Consider the following 3,188-nt stretch of genomic DNA (forward strand, 5'->3'; position numbering starts at 1 on the left):
TCCTGTGTGGAGTTTGCATGTTCTCCCCGTGCTTGCGTGGGTTTCCTCCGGGCACTCCGGCTTCCTCCCATATTCCAAAAACATGCACGTCAGGTTAATTGGCCGTTCCAAATCTTCCCTAGGTTTGAATGAGCGAGTGAATTGTCTGTCTGCGTGCCCTGCGACTGGCTGGCCACAAGTTCAGGGTGTCCCCTGCCCATTGTCCGAGGACAGCTGAGATGGCCTCCAGCACCCCCGAGACCCTACTGAGGATAAGCGGTGCAGATAATGGATGGATGAATGGATGTTATCAACTTAGATTTTGGAATGTGTGTATATATATATATATATATATATATATCATCTCATCAGCCGTGTGATCATCCTCATTAGGGTCGCGGGTGGGCTGGAGCCCATCCCAGCAATCTCCGGGCAGTGGGCAGGGGACACCCTCAACTGGTTGCCAGCCAATCGCAGGGCACACAGGGACAGACAACTCATTCGCTCATTCACACCTAGGGACAATTTGGACCGGCCAATTCACCTGGAATGCATGTTTTTGGAACGTGGGAGGAAACCGGAGTGCCCAGAGGAAACCCACGCAAGCACGGGGAGAACATACAAACTCCGCACGGGAAGTCTGGAGCTGGATTTGAACCCACGCAGGAGGTTCCCATGACATTATATATATATATATATATATATATATATATATATAAACAACAATCATTATAATCTATTTGTTGAGCAACAAACAATGAGAAATACTTAACACATGGTGAAATGACATCTGAGCCCTTTAATGTTACCTGTGGTGTTCCGCAGGGTTCAGTGCTTGGCCCCCTTCTTTTCAGCATTTACATGCTTCCATTAGGTGATATTATTCGCAAGTACAATATCAGCTTCCACTGCTACGCAGACGACACTCAACTATATCTTCCGTTGGAGGAATCTCCCACACTAAACTGTGGAAATTTGGAGGCCTGCCTCATTGAGATAAAAGAGTGGATGTCACTCAATTTCTTGCGTCTTAACTCTGAAAAGACCGAAATGTTAGTCATTGGTCCATCTAAATGCCGTGACTTATTCTCAAAAACTGCTGTGAACATTGACAAATGTCACATCACACAGAGTGACTCAGTTAAAAATGTAGGTGTCATATTTGACCCTGATCTATCCTTTGAAATGCATGTAAAGAAAATTACTAGAACCCCTTTCTTCCATTTTCGTAACATTGCTAAAATCCGTTCAATACTGTCTCAGTCGGATGCGGAAATTATAATTCATGCGTTTGTTACCTCCCGTCTCGATTACTGTAATGCACTACTCTCTGGTCTCCCGAAGTCTAGAATCAAGTCTCTTCAGCTGGTACAAAATGCCGCAGCGAGGCTTTTAACTCGGACAAAAAAGTACGATCACATAACACCGATTTTGGCTAACCTGCATTGGCTCCCAGTTAGCCTTAGATGTGATTTCAAGGTTCTCTTAGTATTATACAAAATCATACATGGACTTGCTCCTTCTTATCTTTCAGATCTGATTTGCCCCTATGTCCCGGTCCGAAGCCTACGATCTGAGAGTGCCGGTCTTCTGGTGATCCCAAGAGCAAAGAAGTGTTCTGCTGGTTCGAGAGCGCTCTCCATCCGGGCACCGGTGCTGTGGAATGCTCTTCCCGCTGAGATCCGATCTGCAACCTCAGTGGAAATGTTTAAATCTAAGCTTAAAACTCACTTCTACTCCATAGCATATGAATAACCTACTCTTCTCGTCGGCTGAAAAATAGTCTGTGTAATATAGTGTAATAATCTGTGAAGCCCTTTGAGACTCTTCGTGATTTAGGGCTATACAAATAAAAATTACTTGACTTGACTTAACACAATGAGGTCAATTTGGGCAACTTTATGATTTAAGACGCTGAGAATTAATTTTTGAACATTTTCTATTTTAAAGAGAAAAAAAGAAGAAGAAAAGTGCCCGTGGATCCCAAAATGTAGAGCAAGACCTCTATAGACCATACTGTACCTTGATCTGGGATAACACTGTAACACGATTACCAGATACTTAAAAAAATAAAACCTAAAAAAATAGAATAAAAACCTACATTTTGTGTGTGTGAATGGGTAAGTGTGAAGCACATTGTAAAGCGCTTTGGGAGGTCTTCATTGACTTGAAAAGCGCTATATAAATGCTGACCATCTACCATTTAACTAAGTTAGTCGTCACAAACCAAAATAAAAAGAAAATCAACTAAATCTGGTTTTCGTTTTAAAAAATGTTAGTTTGTAGGCACAAGAGACGGTGGTGCCATCAGTAAGATTTTACGAATATAATTTAAATGAGAACTTTTATCCCCTTCATAAGAGGATGTCTTATTCATCGTGTAGTTTAGCGCTACCAGTCGAAATCTCAAGATTTCAGGGAAACGTGCTTAGATGAGGAAAAAAAACCCTGCATTTTATATTTCACTTCTAACAATCGACGTCCGACTTTGCCATTTTGCTGATTTTTTCCAAATGTAACTCAGCGGCGGAGGCTTTTTACTCACCTGTCGAGGAAAACAAACAACAGGATAAAAGTGACTGCGACCGAAAATCAAGCATTTTATCTCGCACCGCCTTTTTAGGTGAGTTCTTAATTGTATATCGGACATTTTGACGCACCTGTGCTCACATTAGCCACATCGTCCACTCTTTAGCAACGTCCGTGGCAATTAGATGCATAGACGATAGGAAGAGAGCCATAATATAATACTGTATGTAAATTGATGGGAATCAGCCATGTCAAATGGGAGTGATTCTCTATTTGGAACAACATTTCGTGTCCCCATCTTTCTTCCAGATTTTGTCTCTTTTTTACTAAAACCACTTTAAATGTTCATTTCAAGTGTATGCAATAATTTAACCTCAAATAAAATGCAATTCGAATATTATTACGTTATGCTCAATATTGTTGTGTCCGCTGTGCAACGTAATTAACTTCCTCAAGAGGTGTAGGCGATAGGAATATAAAATATTTGTTTTCTTTGATAGTTTGATAAACTATACTTAATTTCATTATGCAATTAAATCTTTTGAATTTATATTTTTTTATTTGCTATTTTGATCAATTTCCCAGTAGTAACAATTCACTATGTTAAAATATGCTCAATTGCCTCGCAAAAAGACTACAACTCCATAAAAGCCATTTACCGGAAGTGACAAATTTTTGGT

This window comes from Urocampus carinirostris, chromosome 10 (genome assembly GCF_059441175.1).
Source record: "Urocampus carinirostris isolate Australia breed hairy pipefish chromosome 10, RoL_Ucar_1.0, whole genome shotgun sequence".
NCBI classification, from domain to species: Eukaryota; Metazoa; Chordata; class Actinopteri; order Syngnathiformes; family Syngnathidae; genus Urocampus; species Urocampus carinirostris.